At 46.4% G+C, this 22882-nt stretch overlaps 1 protein-coding gene across 2 annotated transcripts in view; it reads right to left on the bottom strand.

The window, feature by feature from the left end:
* Positions 1–19321, bottom strand: part of GPR142 (G protein-coupled receptor 142) — a 46489-nt gene extending 27168 nt beyond the window's left edge. The window contains exon 1 of one of the 2 annotated variants that reach the window (XM_073606885.1): positions 19127–19321. The gene's annotated coding sequence lies outside the window, so the exon portion shown is untranslated. The remainder of the gene's footprint in view (positions 1–19126) is intronic. The other variant, XM_073606884.1, reaches the window with a different exon arrangement.
* Positions 19322–22882: the final 3561 nt, after the last annotated feature.

Consider the following 22882-nt stretch of genomic DNA (forward strand, 5'->3'; position numbering starts at 1 on the left):
CCCTCAGACCAACGGTCAGACGGAAAGGACCAATCAGACTCTTGAGCAGTACATCAGATGTTTTACCTCTTTCTCACAGGACGATTGGGTGTCCTTGCTGCCACTAGCAGAATTTGCCTACAACAACGCCAAGCACTCAGCCACCGGTCAATCCCCCTTTTTTGCCAATTATGGTTTCCATCTAACCTTTTTACCTGATTTCCTTCCAGAGTCTTCAGTCCCGGCAGTGCAGAGTACAGTGGACTTCATCAACCACAACAACCAGATGTTGCGGGAAGCTGTATCCAAGGCTCAGGCGGACAGCAAGAGGATTTTTGACCGAAAGAGAAGAGGGGAGTTGAAGCTTCAGCTTGGTGACCAGGTATGGCTATCTACAAGTAACATTAAACTTGCATGTCCCTCTAAGAAGTTGGCACCTAGATTTATGGGACCATTTCCGGTCAAAAGAAAGATCAATGAAGTTTCATATGAACTGTCTTTACCTGACTCTCTCAAAATACACCCCGTGTTTCATGTGTCATTGCTCAAACCTGCTGTACCTGACCCCTTCCCCGGCAGAGGAACTAGACCTCCTGAGCCCATTGTGGTCGATGGTAACGAGGAGTTCGAGGTCGAGGCTATCCTGGATTGCAGGAAAAGACAAGGTCAGATCCAGTTCTTAATTAAGTGGAGGGGCTACGGCCCAGAAAGTAATTCTTGGGAACCAGATTGTAATGTACATGCCAGACGTTTAGTGCAAGCCTATTTTTCTAGTCATCCGGAGAAGAGAAGGCTTTTGGGCACCCGGAGGTTGCCCCTTGGGGGGGGGCAATGTCAGGGCACCATTGGCACCGAACCGGGGCGTCGGCGTACGCCTATGCGCCGGCGCGCGCCGTTGCGCGCTATTCAGCAAAGGCTTGCTGTTCCCGGGCATCAGCGCGGCGCTAGGGCGCGCGCGGGTTCGCGGCGCTTGGGCGCGCGCGCGTGTGCACGTGGGCGCGGACGGGCGTGCGCGCGTTCGCGATAGCGCCGGTTTGGCGCCAAAGTGCATTTAAAAGCCCCTCTGTGCTGTGACACATTGCTGCTTCGTCTCAGCTTCGTGATTCTAGTGTTTGTGATCTGTTTGCTTGCTACCTATCTGACCCGGCTTGTTTGACCATCCGTCCTGCTCCAATCCGACCCGGCTTGTCTGACTACTCTTGTGATATCTACCTGATACCGTTGCCGAACTCTGCCTGCCTACTGACTCTGCCTCTGCCTGCTGTACTTGCCTGCCTTCTTCCCAGCTGACCCGGATCGTCTGACCCTGCTTGTTCCTGTTGTCCTTGCTGTTGCACCTTCAGCTTCAGCTCCAGTGACCTCTGCACATTCAAGTGTTCCAGTCTGCTGCTTCCAGTCTCATCTGATTTGCAGTCCAGCCATCCAGCTCAACAGGCACTCCTACCCCACTGTGCTCAGGAGACCACTGTCCCCACTCCAGTGGCTCCTGAACCAGCGTTGTATGAGAGGTCTTCTCCTACAAGTCAGGCTCTCCTACCAGGTACCTAACAGGCACCAAGATACACCAAGTGGCTAAAGAGTTATTTCGGAGATTTATGTATATATTGAGAGGGTAATTCAAAATATTTTGTAGAAACCTTCCTAGTAATCACATAATTTTGCCCCCCCCCTCCTAGTAATGACATGGCTTCGCCCCCCATCCTACTAATGATATGAACTTGTCCCTTCCCCCCAACCTATTAATGGCATGACCTCACCTCCCCCTATCCTAGTAATGACATGACCTCGCCCCCTCCCCCCCATTATAGTAATGACATGACCTCGCCCGCTCCCCCCCATCCTAGTAATGACATGACTTCGCCCCCTCCCCCCCATCCTAGTAATGACATGACCTTGCCCCCTCCTCCCCATCCTAGTAATGACATGACCTCGCCCCCTCCCCCCCATCCTAGTAATGACATGTCCCCAGTCAATGAGAACAGAGGAAGGGTGTGGACTGGGGAGAGGGCAAACAACTGGAAGCTGATTACTGGATTATAGAACTTGGCTGGGGTACTGGGGGGGGGACACAAGGCGGATTGGAGCTGGACTCCAGCTCTGGGATTTTGTGGAGGAAATCAAATGTAATACGACAGCAGGGAACAGAGCTGTGGGCCCCCTGGAGCTAGGGGCGGGGTCACAATTGCAACCCCTGAGACCCCTGATGCTACGCCCATGCCCACAGCAGCAGCTCACAGTCCCAACAGTATTGCAGCTCAGGGATAATTAAATGCCTTCAGTATGCTGGATTGGAAAACAAAGTTTCATGATGGAAGGATTTTACTGTGTCGGAATAGCCTCCTTTCCGAATACAACTTTTAGGGATTTTCCGTAGAAATTGGGGATATGTGGTACACGCAGTATCTATCCTAATGATGTACATACTTTCCCCCTGTCACCCTTATCATTAGAAAATTCCACCATTAGTCTCACAATAAGCCCCCCCGAAGCTTAAAATTCCTTTTCTGCGCACGCCAGAATGGCTTGTTATGAGGAATGTGTCCATCCTATAAGACGCTTTATGCCGAGCTCCGCGTTCTAATTAACCATTAAGCAGCAGCGTGTCCCCATTGATGAGTCATGATCCTGCACCATGTGACACGTCCCCGCGGGGGGCCGCCAGAACAACGCGCTGGGGGGGGTCGTGTCACATGACTTTTAATTATCTTCTTCATAGATGGCGTAGAGCTTCTACCCTGCGTTGCCCCCCCCGGCTGTGTGACCGGTTGGAGTGGATAATGGAGAACATTGTAGCTTCAGGGGATTGTAGCACTTTCAGCAAAATTGGAAATTGTAGGGAATCTAGAACATATATCCAGGGATAATGATCCGATCACGCTATCACATTGGGGGTAACACGCAGCCACACACGACATGCATTGCAAAACACCTTGCCAGAGGACATGCATTGCGTTGCTGAAAATGCCGCAAGCGCAGTTTTTGCTGTGTTATAGTTTGTTGGGCAGCCCGTTCAAATAAAAAGGCTGCCCGACGCAGCACACATCAACACGTGGCTCAGTGGGAGCAGTAATTAAACCCCCAGCATTGTTGTTAGTGGGATCCGCAATTGCCCCCCAACATTGGTGTCAGTGGAAGCAATGATTACCCCCCCCCGCATTGGTGTCAGTTGGAGCTGTAATTACCCCCCCCCATCATTGTTGTCAGTGGGAGCAGCAATTACCCCCAGAATTGGTGTCAGGGTGTGCAGTAATTACCCTCCAGCATTGGTGTCAGTGGGAATCATAGTAACTTACATCATTGGTGTCAGTACCCACAATAAAAACTGCTGGCATTGGTGGTCAGCAATTACCCCCAGCATTGGTGTCAGTGGGAGCAGTAATTACCCCCCAACATTGATGTTACTGGGAGTAATAGTAACAATAAATAGCCACAATAAAAACTGCTGGCAACAGTGGCCAGTGCAAGCGACATGTACCCCCATCTAGCATTGATGGTCATTGGCAGTGCCCTCTGCATTGGTGTTCATTGTTTACCTACCTGAACACTCTCTAACATTGCTGCCTCTCTCCAGAGTGACAGACCCAGGAACTCAGCACAGGGATGGTGGGAACCCCTCATAATGGGCACAGCGGGTGTACAGACCTGGGAACTCAGCACAGGGATGGTGGGAACCCCTTATAATGGGCACAGCGGGTGTACAGACCTGGGAACTCAGCACAGGGATGGTGGGAACCCCTCATAATGGGCACAGCAGGTGTACAGACCTGGGTACTCAGCACAGGGATGGTGGGAACCCCTCATAATGTACACAGCGGGTGTACAGACCCGGGAACTCAGCACAGGGATGGTGGGAACCCCTCACAATGGGCACATCAGGTGTACAGATCTTTAAAAGAGCTAAAAAAAGTCCTCGGCGGCTTAACTCCAACATGAAAAGCATATAAAAGCAAAAGAAGAAGGCCTTCAAAAAATACAAGTCTGGTGGGTCATCATCAGCATTCCAACTTTACAAAGAATGCAATAAGAAATGTAAGGGTGCAATCAGGGAGGCTAAGATAGAACACGAAAGGTACATAGTGGAGGAGAGTAAAAGAAATCCCAAGAAACTCTTTAAGTATATAAATAGCAAGAAAGGGAGGTCAGATCATATTGGCCTCAAAAAGAATGAGGAAGGGATGGTGGGAACCCCTCAAAATGGGTACAGCAGGGGTACAGACCCGGGAGCTCAGCACAGGGTTGGTGGGAACCCCTCATAATGGGCACAGCAGATGTACAGACCCGGGAACTCAGCACAGGGATGGTGGGAACCCCTCATAATGGGCACAGCAGGGGTACAGACCCGGGAGCTCAGCACAGGGTTGGTGGGAACCCCTCATAATGGGCACAGCAGGTGTACAGACCTGGGAACTCAGCACAGGGATGGTGGGAACCCCTCATAATGGGCACAGCGGGTGTACAGACCCAGGAACTCAGCACAGGGATGGTGGGAACCCCTCATAATGGGCACAGCAGGTGTACAGACCCGGGAACTCAGCAACTCAGCACAGGGATGGTGGGTACCCCTCGTAATGGGCACATCAGGCCTACAGATTGTGTTATAGGAAGGTCTTGTGTTGGCTGAGTGATGTTCTTGCATTGAACGATGTGTGCCAGGCAGCGGGGAGGAAGCAGTTAATGGCGGCACGCAGGGAGCTGCACTTGGCTGATTTCATTAAAACTAAACACAAATTATTATTGATCGCTTGAAGTAAATAAAGACATTAGCAATAATTGACGTTGGTAATATGTGCGCATTCTGGCTCTCCACTTCCAGAAGCAGCCCACGGGGACAAATAAATTAAATATGTTTCATGTTTTCAAGTGTGATCAGAGCTCGGGGAAGCGTTAACCCCTCGACTGCCGGGGTGTAGCTACCGCGCGGCAAAGAGATTTCGGCAGCTTTCTCAGTGAGGTTTTCACATCTTTACAATTTATGGTCATTTTTTTTTGCTCATATTCTTTTCAGCATTCTTCCAGGCAGTTGCAATGAAAAAAAAAATGAATTACAGTGTAAACCAATCAGAGAGAGTAAATGTTTTTATTGAAAAGCGATGGACAGAGCTCTGTGAGTTGGCTAATAATGAGATCCGATAGGCGGTAAAGCAGTCTTTCCGTATCAAAAACGCACCAAAAACGCATAAAAAACACGCATGCAGATAGGTTCAGTTCACACCATAGAAACGCAGTCCGGATGCCTTCCAGATGCTTTTCTACATGCGCGTTTTTGGCGCGTTTTTGATGCAGTCCAGTGCATTTTTTCCCCCTCTTTTTTTCATAACCTTAAATAAGGACATGTGTGTTCCAGTGTGTTTTCGGTGCATTTAGGTGCTTTCCGGTGGGTTTCAGTGCGTTTTTGATGCTTTTTACAGCGTTCCAGTACAGTCCAGTAAAAATGCAGCATGTTTTTCTGAACTGGAGCGCACTGGAACTGCAAGCACTGGTGTGAATTATGCCATTAAAAACCATATAACCTACTTTCCATGTGTTTTTGATGCAGAAAAAAAAAAGTATTGGACTGCATGTGGTGTGAACTGGCCCTAAGGTTAAGAAAAAAAGGGCGGGGGGGGGGGGGGGGGGTATGCACTGGAACACATCAAAAACATGTCAAAAACGCACATGCAGAAAAGCAGGGGCGTTGCTAGGTCTGCAAAAGATCTGGGGCTAGAGCCCATAGCAGCGGTCACCAACCTTTTTGCATGCCCGCGCGGGGGGGGGGGATACCAGTGGTAAGCAATTTGGTGTTGGCGCTTCAATCAACATGGCATAATATTTGATATGGTGTCAGGGTGATTGAAATGCATTATTTCTATTGTTACATTCTAATATATAATGAAGTGGTTTAACTCACCATACTGCAGAATTAGTGGGAGCCCTTGGCATGTCACTTGCCACATCTCCTGCCACCAAATGCAGCGTGTCACTTGCCACCGTCGCCTGTCACCAAATGCAGCGTGTTACTTGCCACCATCACCTGCCACTAGATGTGAATTGTCACTTGCCACTTTCACCTGGCAGCAGATGTGGATTGTCACTTGCCACGTCACCTGCCACAATTTGCAGACTGTCACGCCACGTCACCTGCCACCATTTGCAGATTGTCACTTGCCACTTCTCCTGTCACCATTTGCAGATTGTCACTTGCCACCATTTGCAGATTGTCACTTGCCACATCTCCTGGCAACATTTGCAGATTGCCACATCTCCTGCCACCATTTGCAGATTGTCACTTGCCACATCTCCTGGCAACATTTGCAGATTGCCACATCTCCTGCCACCATTTGCAGATTGTCACTTGCCGCGTCACCGGCCACAATTTGCAGATTGTCATTTGCCACTTCTCCTGTCACCATTTGCAGATTGTCACTTGCCACCATTTGCAGATTGTCACTTGCCACGTCTCCTGGCAACATTTGCAGATTGCCACATCTCCTGCCACCATTTGCAGATTGTCACTTGCCACGTCACCGGCCACCAGATGTGGATTGTCACTTGCCATGCCCACCAGTGCCACCAAATGTGGTGGGCAGTGAAAGATGATGACATCTCTCTGCTGCTCGCCACACCTCGCTCCCAAATTGAAGAGGCCTGGCTGTGATGAGCTCTGATGTGGAGCAGGCGGAGAGAGATGTCATCTCTGGTCATCCGCCCGCTCGCTTCTCTTCTCTCCTCCGCCTCTCTCATGCAGCCAGCCTGCCTGCCACAGCAGCTGCAACCTGCTGGTTAGGCAATGACCCTGCGGCAAGAGACTCGGGGCTATGGTCCCCAGATTGGGGGCTATAGCCCCAATAGCCACCCCCTAGCAACGCCCCTGCAGAAAAGTATCTAGAGCGCATCCGGACTGCGTTTCTATGGTGTGAACTGACCCAAAGTACGTAAATCTGGAGCCCCCTCTAGGTAATTGTTACTTATCAATGGGAAACCTGAGCCTGGGGACAACGCACACAACTGCCTTGAAGAAATTAACTTCAAATCAGAGCCCCCCATCCCCCCACCACATCAGATTTCTCCCTTCACATCAAAGCCCCCCCCCTTCATATCAGAGATTCTTCCGTCACATCAGATTCCCCCCTTCATATCAAAGCCCCCCCCCCCTTCATATCAGAGATTCTCCCGTCACATCAGATTCCCCCCTTCATATCAAAGCCCACCCCCCCCTTCATATCAGAGATTCTCCCGTCACATCAGCATTAGGTTGACAAACTGCCATACAGGGACACCCCCCCCCCCTTCCCAAAAAAAGATGATTTTTGATACCTTCTTTTGCCAATTTTTGGAAAAACACAAGTAAACAGCAGTCACCAGTTTAGACAGGTGATATACAATGTGCACCTGCTTTATCTAACTCACTTAGTGACAGCAGCATACTACTATATGTACATCACGGGAGTCCCCTTAGTCTGCCTGTAAAGTGGCACATCTGTAGCATGCTGCAGCAAAAATGAAATTTCTAAAGAAAAAAAAAGGAGTCAAATCACATTCACATTGACTCGCGGCATACACCAGTCCGTGACATCACAAGTGGGCAGGGCCCCGCCCTTACCTATATAAGAACCGTCAAAGGGCGGAGCCTGCAGTAGGCGGCCAGCCTTCACAGACGGCAGAAGCATTTTTTTTTTTTTTTTTTTCAGGTCGGCGGGATTGACGATGGATTTACATCAGGGGACATTGTTTTATTTTTATTTTTTAATAAAGGAATTGTCAAAAAATGTCTCTGTGTTTTTATTACTTTTGGACACTTTTTGGTGAATGGGTAGGGGTACTATACTCATTCACATGGGGGGGGGATCTGGGGGGCCCCTTGTTAAAGGGGGCTTCCAGATTCCGATAAGCCCCCCGCCCGCAGACCCCCACAACCACTGGTCAGGGTTGTAGGGATGAGGTCCTTGTGCTTTGGGGTGGGGGGGCAGAGCCCCTCCTGCCCCAAAGAACCCATCCCCCCATGTTGAGGGCATGTGGCCTGGTATAATTCAGGAGGGGGGCGCTCACTCGTTCCCCCCCCCCCCCTCTTTCCTGACCTGCCAGGCTGCATGCTCGGGTAAGGGTCTGGTATGGATTTTGGGAAACACCCCACATCGTTTTTTTTTACTGGCAATTTTTTTTTTATTATGCAGCTGTCAGCGGGGAATCCCATTGACAGCTGATGAATCATTATCAGTTGTTAAGGACACCATAGCCGGCTTCCCCGGCCCGCTCCTTAACTAACAGCTTTTACTGCACCGTGATTGGGCAAAGCTTTGCCCCCAAGCAGGGCAAAAAATTCACTGTGCAGGATGGCTGTGCCAGTTTCATTCCGGGACACTGTATTGTCCCGAAATGAAGGTGCCTGGGACCTTCCCGGCAAACGTGGTCACCCTAATCAGAGTCCCCCCATCACTTCAGAGATCCTCCCATCACATCAGAGGTCCTCCATTATATCAGCGGTCCCCCCCATCAATATCAGAGGTCCCTCCATCACATCAGAGGTCCCCCATCACATCAGAGTTCTCTCATCACATTAGAGGTCCTCCCATCACATCAGAGTCCGCCTACCATATCAGAGGTCCCCACCACCACATCAGAGGTCCTCTATCATATCAGCGGTCCCCCCATTAATATCAGCGGTCCCTCCATCACATCAGAGGTCCCCCATCACATCAGAGTCCCCCCACAACATCAGAGGTCCTCCATCATATCAGCGGCCCCCCATCAATATCAGAGGTCCCCCATCACAGCAGAGGTCCCCCCATCACATCAGAATGTCCCAATCACATCAGAAGTCCTTCCATCACATCAGAGGTCCCCCCATCACATCAGAGGTCCCTCCATCACATCAGAGGTCCCCTATCCCATCAGAGGTCCCCCATCACATCAGAGTCCGCCCACCACATCAGAGGTCCCCCCACCACATCAGAGGTCTCTCCATCACATCAGAGGTTCCCCCATCAATATCAGAGGTCCCTCCATCACATCAGAGTCCCCCCACTACATCAGAGGTCCTCCATCATTTCAGCAGTCCCCCCATCAATATCAGAGGTCCCTCCATCACATCAGAGGTCCCCCCCATCACATCGGAGTTCTCCCATCACATTAGAGGTCCCCCATCACATCAGAGTCCGCCTACTATATCAGAGGTCCCCCCTATCACATCAGAGGTCCCCCATCACATCAGAGGTCCCCCCATCACATCAGAGTCCCCCCACCACATCAGAGATCCTCCATCATATCAGTAGTCCCTCCCATCAATATCAGAGGTCCCTCCATCACATCAGAGGTCACACATCACATCAGAGGTCCTCCCATCACATCAGAGGTCCCCCATCACATCAGAGGTCCCCCATCACATCAGAAGTCCCCCCATCACATCAGAGTTCTCCCATTACATTAGAGGTCCCCCATCACATCAGAGTCCGCCTACCATATCAGAGGTCCCCCTCCATCACATCAGAGGTCCTCCCAACACCTCAGAGACCCCCACCACATCAGAGGTCCCCCCATCACATCAGAATCTCCCAATCACTTCAGAGTCCCCCCACCACATCAGAGTTGCCCCATCACATCAGAGGTGTTCCCATCACATCAGAGTCCCCCTAATACTTAAGAGGTTCCCCGATCACATCAGAGGTCCCCCTATCACATCAGAGGTCCCCCCATCACATAAGAGGTCCCCACCATCACCTGGTTGTGATCACCTGCTGTAAAGCATTAGGGGGCCGGGACAAGGTCCTTTGAAACCCAAAACAAAAAAAATCAAAAGTGAGCCCCTCCCCCTAAAGCTGTGGACTACGTCAGCCACATAGGGTGCAGGTTCTGCCTTTTTTGTGCCCCCTTCCTGCTGCAGCACCCAAAGTGGCTGCCTCTTCTGCTTACATCTTGACCCGGCCTGGTGACAGGTGCAATCTGATGATCCGTCTATAGAATGCACCACCAGCTGCTTCCCCTTACAGAGCACTCTGGCCACACCTTCTGTCTTTTTTTTGTTTTTTAAGTTATGGATAGCGTGGGGAAGACCCAGAACTCAAACCCAAAGATCGGACTTCATTGGCTCAGCATCAGAGACACCACATATATTTAAAAACGTTAATATCTTTATTACAAAAAGTTAAAAGACACATCCCAAAATGAATCATAGTGTAACAACAGAAAAATGCCTCAGAATACCCAAGGGGCACAAGGGCCCCAAGTTTATACACCTTTAAATCAACTGGAATTGTGAGTAATAATACTCAAGTTAGATAATAAGGTAAGTAAAATATAACCGTATAGTTGTACTCTTCCAGTCGCCAAAGTCAAAGTGTTTCGCCAATTTTTGGCTTCTTCAGGACCCAGTGTATTAAGAGGCATCACTACATATAAGACATAATGACACAGTATTAATGAATAATATACAGACATTTTACAATAAAAAAAATGTAAAAAAAAAAATGTGTTAAATGTTTATATATTATTCATTATTACTGTGTTATTGTATCTTATATGTTGTGATGATTCTTAATACACTGGGTCCTGAAGAAGCCAAAAATTGGCAAAACGTGTTGACCTTGGCGACTGGAAGAGTAGTCTGTGCCTCTATAGGTGATTTTCCTGCATTTCAATGATGTCACCAGGACAGGAAGTGAATACAAATTGTATCAATGGAGTCCCACACAGTACTAAAAACCTGACACGGGCTCTAACCAAACTATGAAATAAAAAGTTCGGACTGGATATATACTTTAAAGGGTCATTCCAGTTGTATATATAATGATGACATTAAGCTAGGAGTACAGCCACTGGAGTCTAAAAGCAGGAACACTTTGGCGCCCAAAGCATTGTCCTTCAGCTTCATGATTGACCGTCAGCACCTGCTGATCAACGAGGAGGAAGACAGGACAGAGCTCTGCCAATATGAACAATACAGAGCTCTGTCCTCTCAGCGGGGATGTGCCGGTTTTTGTTTCCTTGCAAAGCACATCCCTTAGTTAAAGCACCACACAGTACATATAAACACTGGCTAGGCACACATTTAACCCTTTGATTCCCCCCCTAGATGTTTAACCCCTTCCCAGCCAGTATTATTAGTAAAGTGACAGTGTATATTTTTAGCACTGATCACTGTATTGGTGTCACTGGTTCCCACAGAGTGTCAAAAGTGTCAGTTAGTGTCAGTTCGTCTGCCATACTATCACAGTCCCGCTATAAGTCGCTGATCGCTGCCATTACTAGTATAAAATTAAATAAATAAATAAAAATTCTAATCATAGATGCTATAAAATCCACGCAAACCAATCAATATACGCTTATTGGGACTTTGTTTTTACCAAAGACATGTAGCAAAATACATATTGGCCTAAATTTGTGAAGAAATTAGATTTTTTTCAATATTTCTTTTAGATATGATTTATAGCAGAAAGTAAAATATATTGTTGCTTTTTTTTTTTCAAAATTTTCAGTACTTTTTTGTTTATAGCACACACAAAAAAACCGCAGAGGTGATCAAATACTACCAAAAGAAAGCTCTATTTGTGGGAAAAAAACTATATAAATTTCATTTATGTACAGTGTTGCATGACCGCGCAATTGTCAGTTAAAATAACGCAGTGCCAAAAAAGCAAAAAATGCCCTTGTCATGAGGGGGGTAAATCTTCCGGAGGGCAAGTGGTTAAGGTGTAGGAGGACTGCTAAATCCTGACGTGTAGAATTTTTCCTTCTACAGTATGTTGGGCCAATTATCTTTTAAGAAGTTGATTTGTCTCCCCAATGTACAGGTCTTTGCATTCCTCCCTATACTACACTACACTACATTAGACTACACTACACTACATTACATTAGACTACACTACACTACATTACATTAGACTACACTACACTACACTACACTACATTACATTAGACTACACTACACTACATTACATTAGACTACACTACACTACACTACACTACATTACATTAGACTACACTACACTACATTACATTAGACTACACTACACTACACTATACTACATTACATTAGACTACACTACAATACATTAGACTACACTACATTACATTAGACTACACTACATTACATTAGACTACACTACACTACACTACATTAGTGTAGTGTGTGTCTCCTGTATACTGATGCAAACAAAGCCTGGGGAATGCCCAGGAAAAAAACAAAGCCTACTTACCACCAGCTCGCAGACAACCAAATTAACCTGTCTAACAGTACGTGTTAAAAACAGGGGTTTAGTCCGCATGCATTTGCAAATGCATGCGTAAGTCACAGAGCCTTGTCACGGCACCCTGTATACTCCCTGTTCACTCCCTGTTCACTCTCTGTGAGTTTCCTGTATACTCCCTGTTCACTCTCTGTGTGTCTCCTGTATACTCCCTGTTCGCTCTCTGTGAGTTTCCTGTAGACTCCCTGTTCACTCTGTCTGATCTGTATACTCCCTGTTCACTCTCTGTGTGTCTCCTGTATACTCCCTGTTCGCTCTCTGTGAGTTTCATGTATACCACCTGTCTAACAGTACGCGTTAAAAACAGGGGTTTAGTCCGCATGCATTTGCAAATGCATGCGTAAGCCACAGAGCCTCGTCACGGCACCCTGTATACTCCCTGTTCACTCCCTGTTTACTCTCTGTGAGTTTCCTGTATACTCCCTGTTCACTCTCTGTGTGTCTCCTGTATACTCCCTGTTCGCTCTCTGTGAGTTTCCTGTAGACTCCCTGTTCACTCTCTGTCTGATCTGTATACTCCCTGTTCACTCTCTGTGTGTCTCCTGTATACTCCCTGTTCGCTCTCTGTGAGTTTCCTGTATACCCCCTGTTCACTCTCTGTGAGCTTCCTGTATACTCCCTATTCACTCTCTGTGTGTCTCCTGTATACTCCTGTTTCCTGTATACTCCCCGTTCACTCTCGGTGAGCTTCCTGTATACTCCCTATTCACTCTGTGTGTCTACTGTATACTCCCTGTCCACTCTCTGTCTGATCTGTATACTCCCTGTTCACTCTCTGTGTGTCTCCTGTATACTCCCTGTTCACTCTCTGTGAGTTTCCTGTATACTCCCTGTTCACTCTCTGTGGGTTTCCTATATACTCCCTGTCCACTCTCTGTCTGATCTGTATACTCCCTGTTCACTCTCTGTGTGTCTCCTGTATACTCCCTGTTCACTCTCTGTGAGTTTCCTGTATTCTCCCTGTTCACTCTCTGTGGGTTTCCTATATACTCCCTGTTCACTCTGTGTGTCTCCTGTATACTCCCTGTTCACTCTGTGTGTTTCCTGTATACTCCCTGTTCACTCTCTGTGAGTTTCCTGTATACTCCCTGTTCACTCTCTGTGAGTTTCCTGTATGCTCCCTGTTCACTCTCTGTGTGTCTCCTGTATACTCCCTGTTCACTCTGTGAGTTTCCTGTATACTCCCTGTTCACTCTCTGTCTGTCTCCTGTATACTTCCTGTTCACTCTCTGTCTTTCCTGTAGACTCCCTGTTCACTCTCTGTCTGATCTGTATACTCCCTGTTCATTCTCTGTTTGTCTCCTGTATACTCCCTGTTCACTCTCTTATCTGTATACTGATTGATATAATGAAAAGATAATGTTTGCCTTTCAGTGCCTATTTCAGGCACACAGGTGAGGAATTCATCGATCTCTCTGTTCGGAGACAATCTCGTCTTCCACGATGTTCCGCAGTGTGTTCCATGAACATGAATGGGAAACCAGATAGTCCTCCAGTGACAGAGCTCCGTTATATATGACCTCATTAAATTCCCAGCACACGGTGATAATGTCGGGTCGCATATCTTAGAGAATCAACGTTCCGTGAAATTTTATACTCGCAGACAATATTGCTGACACAGCGATCACCACCACGAGGAGCCCAGCGCTATACACAGACTCAGTGCTGATGAATCCTCAGAGTTAGTCAGAGATGGATTGTTCTTGTTTTATTTCAGGGGTGATCGCATCTCAATGTCGGTGTATAGAACACTAATTATCAGAACCATTGGAGGGGGGGGGGGTGTTATATGCACCTCTCTATATACAGGGCAGGAGGAGCGCGAAGAGAGCAACTGAAGAGCTGCGAGGAATTGTAGGAAACCTTCCGGAATTGGGCATTAGGGCCAGAATTTCAGTTTATTATTAATAATTTTATTGGGGGAGAGAGAGAGAGGCAGAGAGCCGGGGGAGACAAAGGGTGTGAGAAAGGAATAGAGAGAGGCAGAGCAAGTGAAGGAGAGAGAGAGAGAGAGAGAGAAAGAGAAAGAGAGAGAAATAAAAATTAGAAAAAGAGAGAGAGAAAGAAAAGAGTGAAAAAGGAGAGAGAGAGAGAAGAAAGAGAGAGAGAGGGAAGGAGAGAGAGAAGAAAGAGAGAGAGGGAGAGAAAAAGGGGGGGGGAGAAAAGAGAGAGAGAGGGAGGGAGATAAGAGAGCGAAAAAGGAGAGAGAGAAAAGAGAGCGAAAAAGGAGAGAGAGAGAGAGAGAAAAGGGAGAAAGAAAGAGAGGGGGAGGAGAGAGAGAGAAAAAAGGAGAGAGAGAGAGAGAGAGAGAAAAAGGGGGAGAGAGAGAGAGGTAAAAAGAAAAGAGAGTGAAAAAGGAGAGAGAGAGAGAGAGAGAAAAGGGGGGGAGGGAGAGAGAGAAAGGGGAGTCGGAGAAAAGAGGGGGAGAGAGAAAGAGAAAAAAGGGGAGAGGAGAGAGAGAGAAAAGTGGGGAAGGGGGGAGAAAAGGGAAAGAGAGAAAAAGGGGGACGAGAGAAAAGGGAGAGAGACAGAAAGGGAAGAGAGAGAAAAGAAGAGAGAAAAAATAGAGAGAGGCAAAAAGTTGAGTCAGAGTGAGAAAATTTAAATTTAAAGCTAATTTTACGTACAGGTGAGCTAATAATAATAACCCTACCTGTAGATAAAACAAATATTTTAGAATAAGCAACAGCCGGTGATGTCACTGGCGAATGCGCTTTTAAGGGATGGCATACTCATGCTGTTCCCTCAGAGTTCTGTGCCATGGCCATGACTCCCGCAAACATGCACGGGAGTGACGTCATCGTGGCTTGGCCATTCAAGTGGCCGAACCCTGCTAACCCAGAAGGAATACTGGATAAAGATAGAAGCCCTGTCAGCGCTAACAGCACACCACTGGAAGGCTCCATTTTAAAGCGGAGTTCCACTTTTTTTCATGAGCAGTATATAGCAGTCTTGTGACTTCTATCAGTGTCTGGTTAAAGCTTGTAGGAGGAGTTTTCATTCTCCCACAATTGTCCTATGAGAATGCAGGACCCCTGACCCTCTGTCTGGACAGTGCTGATTTGATTGTCCCTGTGCTGATCACATGCACCCTCCCAAGAAAAAAAAAATTCTCTAGTAATACACACCAAACTGAGCATGTGCAGAGTGCCCCCAAGGCTCTGTACTATCATGAGATAGATGGGGACAGTGGAAGAAGGGGAGGATCAGAGAAGGAAGGAACAGCCTTTTTACACAATGCCTTAGGTTCCACAGTGAGTAAAACAAGCATGCTTTCCTGCATATACAGACTGATTTTACTCTTGGGGGTTTAGTAACACTTTACGCCCAGTCCACACTGGTGCGTTGCGAGAACCACATGCAATTTGAACAGGAATTACACCACATTCCTGTTGAAACCACATGCGATTCTGCAGCAGTGCGATTTGAGCCATTTATTCTGTTTGTCTCAAATCGCACCACATTTGCACCAAACTTGCGCAGAACCCTTTTTTTGTCCACACTAGAATCGGATCTGATTCTGCAAATCGCACTGCATTTTGCAAACCATTTTCGGGGTGCCTTTAACTTAACATTACCTTAACACTCCACAATCAGTTCGCATGAACAGGTTGCGATTTTGTTGCGCAAATTCACTGTGATTTCCCACTGCATCTAGTGTGAACCAGGCCTTAAAGTGGAGTTTCACCCAAAAAAAAAAAACTACATGAAAAATCCTAAAAAACAAAAAACAAAAAAAGATTTGGATCTTTTTTTTTTTTACTTACCTCTAAATGCCTGTTGCTAGGGGGTCCCTCGTAGTCTGCCTCTTCCAGTGCCTGGGCTGGTGACATCACTTCCCCCTCGGCACATGAAGGGCTCCGCTCTGCTCCCTCCCTCCTGTCAATCATCTGGGACCCATTACAGGTCCCAGGTGACTGAGCAGCCAATCACGGCGCGTGGCGCCGCTCGCGCAGTGAGTGCCAGGCTGTGAAGCCACAGCCCGGCGCCCACAGTTGCATTGCCGGCGCCATTGAATGGAGGGGGAGACGAGCGGGGCTTCGATCCCCCGCATCGCTGGACCCAGGGACAGGTAAGTGTCCAATTAATAGTCAGCAGCTGCAGTATTTGTAGCTGCTGACTTTTAATTTTTTTTTTTTTTTTTTTGACTGGACCTCCTCTTTAAAGAAAGATAGGGAGAGAAAGAGAAAAAAGAGAGAAATTGTTAAGGAGAGAATGAGAGAGAGAGGAGCAAGGAAAAGAGGGAGAGATAAAAGGGAGAGACAAAAAGAAGAGAGAAAGGAGATAGAAAAGAAGATAATGAAAAGGGAGAGAGAGAGAAAAGAGAGAAAAGGGAGAGAAAAAAGGGGGAGAGAGAAAAAAGGGGGGGAGAAAAAAGGGAGAGACAAAAAAGAAGAGAGAAAGGAGAGAGAGAGAAAAGAAGATAATGAAAAGGGAGAGAGAGGAGAGAAAAAGGAGAGAGAAAAAAGGGAGAGAGAAAAGGAGAGAGAAAAGGGGGAGAGAGAAAAGGGAGAGAGAGAAAAAGAGAGAGGGAGAGAGAAAGGAGAGAGAGAGAGAAAGGAGAGAGAGAGAGAAAAGAAGATAATGAAAAGGGAGAGAGAAAAAAGGGGAGAGAGAAAAAAGGGGGAGAGAGAGAAAAAGAGAGTGTGAAAGAGGAAAAAAAGAGAACCAGATTGGGAAAAAGACAGAAAGTGAGTGTGAAAGAGAAAAAGTGTGAAAGAAGAGAGAAGAAAAAAGAGAGGTAGAGAGAGAGAAGAGTGAAAGAAGGAGAGAGAGAGAGGAATAAAGAAAGAGAGGGAGAGTGAAGGAGAAGAAGAGAGATAGAGGGAAAGTGAGAAAGAGAGAGGAGCAGTGGCAGCTGGTGCTATTTATTTTTTTTGGGGGGGGGGCAGCAAACAATCCTTCGGTCATTCGTTTTGGGCGGCGGCTTCACCCTGCGTCTCCTCGACTTCGGCGGCTACCCCTGTGTCTCCTCCCTCCCCCTTCGGCAGCCAATAGGATTGCTTCTCCTCTCGGCCAATCAGGTGATGGGTCTCAGACATGCTTCCTGATTGGCCGGGAGGAGAATCAGGAAGACAATAGCGAATATTAATTTGTTATTGTCACACAACTGGGTGGGCTCGGGGCACAGTGCTCTGCGCCCCGAGCCCACCCTTTTTTGAAGCCTATTAGAGCCTCCGACTTTAGCCCTGTGCTTCCAAAAAAAAAGCCCCATTGGAATCCATATGTCCGGCGCCCCGCATGTAGCTTAGGGGTCGGGCGCATGGATGGGGTGGGGGGGGGGGGTGAGAGGAGAGAGAGAAAGATAAAAGAGAGAGAAAGCAGGAGAGAGAGAAATAAGTAAGTAAAGAGAGAGTGTGGGAAAGAAAAAGAGCAAAAAGAAGATCTATCTATCATATTCATCTATCTATCTATCTATCTATCTATCTATCTATCTATCTATCTATCTATCTATCTATCTATCTATCTATCTATCTATCTATCTATCTATCTATCTATCTATCATTTTATCCTTTATCTTTCTTTCTATTGCACTCTATTCTATGTATCTAATCTATTTATGGCTCCATACATCTCTGGATATCACATCGCTCCTCTATGGCACACATGATCCTGCAGCTCTCCAATGCCATCCTTGTGCCCGAGTGTCGGAGAGGTTGCTGTGGATTCCATTGTACCTCTCCATGGTATACGTTACATAGTTACATATTGCTGTATCCGGATGGAATGAGATCACGGAAATGAAATATCAGGAGAATTCGATGTAAAAACCCAACCACAGTGTAGGAAAGTCAATAGCCGATGCCAGCAATGGGTCCCTCCACTCCTAACTGATATTTCAGTTTTATTAGACACCTCTAAGCACCTTCTTCTCCTGTATCTCTCATGAACTCTGTCGGAGAGTCCCCCCACCCCCCATCCCTCCTTCTCTGGGTCTCTGCTCCGTTTTTGGAGTCTCACTCCTTCTGCTTCATTCTCTGTAAAAGACATATTTAAAGACAAATACAATATGAACCCTACATCCCCTTCCTGGTTATGGCTGCTGAAGGTGGGCAGATCTGAGAACTCAGGGGCAGAGATGTCACCCTTCTAGTCTGATTGGGGGGGGGGGGGTGACCCAACCCATCAGCCTCCACCAAAAAATCTGAAATATCAGTTTTAAATGGTTCAAATATTACAATAGACCTAAACGGTTGCTGATCTCTCCTAACGCTGCTGGCTGCCTGACTGTCATGCCAATCTGTTGGCTTCGATACTTGAAGGGGGTCTGCATTTTATTTGGGTAGATGGAGATCAGTAATGGCGGCCCCTGCCCCCGACCAGTTACTGTAACTTTAATCACGCCTAACATTATCAGACGGCGTCCCTTCTACCAACCTGACGATTGCGGCACCGCCGAAGACTGCTGCCGTCTTTCAGCCGCACTGCGCACATGGCTCAGCGATCGCTCTAATGTTTATGGCTAAAAAGGGAAACGATTGCCAATCCTTCAGATTACCCAACACACTGGGAGATCTCTGGCTCAATAACGAGTCCCTTGTGAATGTTCTGGTTTAATTCCCTGAGCCATGCGTCAAATTTTTGCGAGTAGCGCGCCAATTATTGTCCAACAATTAGGCGGCGTCGGACTATCGGGAACAACCCTTAAATTATTCTCATTGATTGCAAATTTCGAGCCTGCCTTAGACCAGGAGTAAAGCGGGCAAAGACCTAAAACCGAACGCTTGTTCGCCAAGGCAGCAACCCATCGCCACGCGAAGACGGCGCAATTTCCAGATCCCACAGACCTTGCCGGTGAATTGTAAAAATTTTGGTCGATTTGGCTGATTTGTAAATCGGTTGTCTCGACGCCAGCGGTGGGTCGCCGACCCCCGGCGCAGTATTTTGGCGCAGATGGGAGGAAATCGGTACCGGAAGATGGAGCTTACCTCTTGTAGTCCTGCCCGGTGTCACATCGGTGGGTGCCAGCTCTGGAGGAGGACTGCGAGCCGAGCATTTCCAAGGATACTGCCAGAGCAGGCGAGATGTGAAGGAGAGCCAGGAGCAGGAGGGGACGGAGAGCCTGACGAGGGAGGTGTGCCGCTTATCTCTCTGCATATGTATGGGCACAGTACACACTCCATAGAGATCTGATAATCCCCCTCACCGGGGAAAGGGGGCGCCAAAATCAGGATATTGGGGAAATCCCAATCTTTCTTCTACTCTATATTGATAACAAGGAGGCAAACTTAGCCCAGCATCCAGAAAACAGTTCTACTGAAGCAGCAGCAAGTTCTCCATAGTCAGTGCTTTTAATGGCCCCTGAGCACAAGAGCTCACAATCTAATACCCCCCAACAGGAGCTCTAAAATAACAATCGTTTCTCAAAGAAGCCTAATGAAGTAGATGCAACCCAATCACCAAAATCTCATGGAAGCTTTAGCCCCCTGTTCACACTGGTGTGAATTGTCATGCGATTTGACAGGTCCAAATCGCATGACAAGTCTCACCTTATTGCCTGCAAAGGAACTGTTCAAGAGACTCTGACTTAAAGAAAAAAAAAAAAGTTCCTGCACTATTTTTTTTGCAATTTCAGGTGCGACATACATAGACATCTAATGCATGAAGTCACACAGATGTCAGCCAAGTCACACCTGAAGTCGCACTGACCTACGATTTTGAAAGTGAAGTCGCACCATTTCAAAACCACAGGTGGCTGCAGCAACCACCGTGGAGGATACTTCGCCTTTCCCCTATCCATTTTCTGAATCTGGATACTCAAAGTGACTTTAAAACAGCAAGAGGACAGTGAAGTATTTCTAAATCGGATACACAATCAGTCCTGACATAAGCCCGGTCCCCTATGTAGGACTCCTAGTGGACAAATTTCAGAGGAACTGATCTATTCTTTACAGAAGGTTGCAATTGGTGGTGGTGTCTATTACTATGTTCAATATTGACTTACATTTAAATTGCAGAGCTTAGCTGTAGTTGTCTTCCTGATGAAGCGGGCATGTATCCGTGAAACGCGTCGAAGTTACAGCAAGCAATCCATCGCCCAAGTCTGGTGGGGATGATGAGTGATGATATACAATACAATCCCATGTACTTGTAATGTTGACATGTACAGTGCCTTGCAAAAGTATTCACCCCCTTGGCATTTTTCTTGTTTTGTTGCCTCACAACCTGGAATTAACATGGATTGTTTGAGGATTTGCATCATTTAATTTACAGAACATGCCTACAACTTTGAAGATGTTTTTTTTTTTTATTGTGAAGCATCAACAAATAGGACAAAATAACAGAAAAAGTCAATGTGTATAACTATTCACCCCCCTAAAGTCAATACTTTGTAGAGTCGCCTTTTGCGGCTATCACAGCTCCAAGTCGCTTTGGATAAGTCTCTATGAGCTTGCCACATCTTACCACTGGGATTTTTGCCCATTCCTCCTTGCAAAACTGCTCCAGCTCCTTCAAGTTGGATGGTTTGCGCTTGTGAACAGCAATCTTTAAGTCTGACCACAGATTTTCTATTGGATTGAGGTCTGGGCTTTGCTTAGGCCATTCCAACACATTTACATGTTTCCCCTTAAACCACTCAAGTGTTGCTTTAGCAGTGTGTTTGGGGTCATTGTCCTGTTGGAAGGTGAACCTCCGTCCTAGCCTCAAATCACACACAGAGTGGTACAGGTTTTGCTCAAGAATATCCCTGTATTTAGCACCATCCATCTTTCCCTCAACCCTGACCAGTTTCCCAGTCCTGACTGCTGAAAAACATCCCCACAGCATGGTGCTGCCACCACCATGTTTCACAGTGGGGATGGTGTTCTTTGGGTGATGTGATGTGTTGGGTTTGCGCCAGACATAGCGTTTTCTTTGATGGCCAAAAAGTTCATTTGTAGCCTCATCAGACCAGAGCACCTTCCTCCATACATTTTGGGAGTCTCCCACATGCCTTTTCACAAACTCAAAACGTGCCATTTTGTTTTTTGCTGAAAGTAATGGCTTTCTTGTGGCCACTCTGCCATAAAGCCCAACTCTATGGAGCTTTATTGTGGCTTATTGTGGTCCTATGTACAGATACTCCAGTCTCTGCTGTGGAACTCTGCAGCTCCTCCAGGGTTACCTTAGGTCTCTGTGCTCCTCTCTGATTAATGCCCTCCTTGCCCGGTCCGTGAGTTTTGGTGTGCGGCCGTCTCTTGGCAGGTTTGCTGTTGTGCCATGTTCTTTCCATTTGGTTATGATAGATTTGATGGTGCTCCTAGGGATCATCAAAGATTTGGATTATTTTTTTTATAACCTAAACCTGACTTGTACTTCTCAACAACATTGTCCCTTACTTGTTTGGAGAGTTCCTTGGTCTTCATGGCAGTGTTTGGTTAGTGGTGCCTCTTGCTTAGGTGTTGCAGCCTCTGGGGCCTTTCACAAAGGTGTGTCTATGTAATGACAGATCATGTGACACTTAGATTGCACACAGGTGGACATCATTTCACTAATTATGTGACTTCTGAAGGTAATTGGTTGCACCAGAGCTTTTTACGGACTTCATAACAAAGGGGGGTGAATACATACGCACATGGCAATTATCAGTTTTTTATTTCTGAAAAATAGTTTTATGTATATATTTTTCTAATTTTACTTCACCAACTTAGACTATTGTGTTCTGATCCATCACATATAATTCAGATTAAAAAAAAACATTGAACTAAAGGCTGTAATGTAACAAAATAGATAAAAAGCCAAGGGGGGTGAATACTTTTGCAAGGCACTGTAGTTCTTTTTAAATGTCATATATATTTTTTTAACATTTGTCGAATAAAATATTGACTTTTTATACATATGTAGTACCTTCAAAGTCCTCTATTGTTTAGCTAGGGGTTTTTTTTGGCACCCAATTTTTCAAGGAATGTGGTACCAGACACTATAAGGGGGATATACTAAAGCTGGAGCACTCAGAATCTGGTGGAGCTGTGCATGGCAGCCAATCAGCTTCTAGCTTCAGCTTGTTCAATGAGGCTTCGACAATAAATCCTGGAAGCTGATTGTTTTTTTTATCCAGGGTTGCACCAGATTTTGAACTCTCCAGTTTTAGTAAATTAACCCCAATGCGTCTATTAGGAGACTCAGGTCTCCTAATAGGACTCCTTCCTCCCATCGTTTATCTTGAAATAAAAGAAACGTTTGCTTTTGGGTTTGCTTTAAACCTCCCTCTTGGAGTAACAATGTAACGGTTGTTGATGATGTAAAATTCTGTATGAATACAGGAAGTCAATTGATAAAAATCATTTTCAACACCCACTGGTCGCTGGTGATTTAAAGCATCAGTAAAATCCTGTTGCTGATTAATGGTCCGTATTTCCTGGGTGATTTACATCATTTACTCCTCCAGGTGTTGTGTACTGGTGATTATTTCCTTTTTTTTTTTTTCTTTTTTTTTTTTTTAATTATGCTTTAATTGTGTCCATTTTGTGTAAATGTGATTTTTTTTTATGTTTCTATTTTGTTTTCATTTTTCCTGTATTGTAAAATTGTGAATTTTTTTTTGGTTTTAATTTTAATTTAAAATGTAAATGTAATTAATTTTAATATTTCCCTATCTGTCCGAATAAAAACAAAATAAATGTGATGTACTTAGATATGCCTTATGTAGACCACCTTTGGGAACATACTCTTAAAATGACGCATGAAAAATCATGAGGTTTATT

This window comes from Aquarana catesbeiana, linkage group LG12 (assembly GCF_042186555.1).
Source record: "Aquarana catesbeiana isolate 2022-GZ linkage group LG12, ASM4218655v1, whole genome shotgun sequence".
Classification (NCBI taxonomy): Eukaryota; Metazoa; Chordata; class Amphibia; order Anura; family Ranidae; genus Aquarana; species Aquarana catesbeiana.